Genomic DNA, 1,618 nt, shown 5'->3' on the forward strand with positions numbered 1-1,618 from the left:
TGTACGAATCTCACCATAAGTACGAAAGGCCCTCAGACTAATCTTCTACGATGTTCTTTTTGTTATATTTAAACCTCGAGGGGACCTCGGCGTAATGTTTCACGGTTTAAGCGAAACTAACGTTTTCTTACACCTATGTATTATTCTATGTATGCGTTCCAAATCAATTTTTGCATAAATTCTTACCATATTCCACGGGGTAAATTAACCTGCAGGGATAAAGGAGGTAGCAGTTGGAATTTCAATTTTAATTTATAATGTGTGTTAAAGAAATACGAACTAATCAAACCTACGTATGCATGTCCTTGCAAATTTTAAACAGGTTTTTTGGCCAAGTGTATAAACTGTTTCTGAGAGATACGTACATTTCCGGTCGCCATTTTGAATTTATTCCAGTCAAGGAGAACATCGAGAGACGATGCTAACGCACCAAACCTGAGCTCCCTGCGGCCATCTACGAGCAATGAAAAACAAGGCAATTGGTGTTTGGACCAAACACCCCTCCCCCTTGAACTTAGGGCCAACAAAATTGGTATACGCACTCTACACCACCAAAATCGACAAGTGGTACTTATCTATGGGGAGGTTTTTCAATTTATTTTTGCCCTATCTCTCACCGTTTTCAAGATATTCGCAATTTTAGGTTATTGAACACGGGAGTTGGAAAATTTTCAGAGTGTGTAAAATTGTTTTCATTTCGTACTATAGCAATTTTGGTAGGGGAGGACAGAGGACACGGAGACGATTTTAACGCAAAAGGACATATATCTAGTATCATCCCTTGGAAAGTTACGAGCGATCAAAAAAATGGCAACTGAAGGATCCCTTGACATCAGGAGCACCAAATTTTACACACGTACTCTACATCACCAAAATCGACAAAGGGTTCAACGGGGGGGGATTTTTCGAGTTATTATCGCGATATCTCTTGCCGTTTCCGAGATACGTCCACTTCTGCTTTTTATTTTTTTTCGAAAGGGTAAAGGAATTTTGATAAACGACTGCAGAACAAATACTGGGATGTTGGAAATAATTTTTTCACTACGTCAACATTTCTTTTTTTAGTATTTTAGAATTTTTTATAATTTTTATGCGAATTTCTAAAATGGTGATACTTGTTCTTAATTTTGAAACTTCTTGGAGTTAAAACTGTTCCGTGAACCTCTCATTTTCGACATCTTAGTCGAATGACTTCTTTGCAGCCAGGATGACGCTGCAAACAGTGTCGACACGGGGGAGCGTCGTGAAATTCACACACTACTTTGATGGTACAATCGTTGACTACAACCTGCTTTCTCTTCGATGTGTTCCTTACGAACATGTGTCTCTATGCTTTGAATTGGCTTGGAGTGTTGTACATGTCCACGTTACCCGTTGTTACCCTTTTGTACGCGGTGTACGCTTCGTAAAGCTTGAGATAATCGTTGGTGTTAATGTCTAGGTTGTAATTCTCGCTCGTAATAACTTCGTTTCTTCCGTTTGTGAGGTAGGCGTTTCTAAGTTTGCAGATGTACAATTTGCTGCATTTTTCTTGCTGGTTGTTGTCGCCTCCTGTTTGAAAAAGCACAACGAAATGTGGCACGTCGAAATGTATGTTCTTGAACTGCGTCGTGGAGTC

This window comes from Lepisma saccharinum, chromosome 11 (genome assembly GCF_977018435.1).
Source record: "Lepisma saccharinum chromosome 11, izLepSacc3.1, whole genome shotgun sequence".
Taxonomy (NCBI): domain Eukaryota; kingdom Metazoa; phylum Arthropoda; class Insecta; order Zygentoma; family Lepismatidae; genus Lepisma; species Lepisma saccharinum.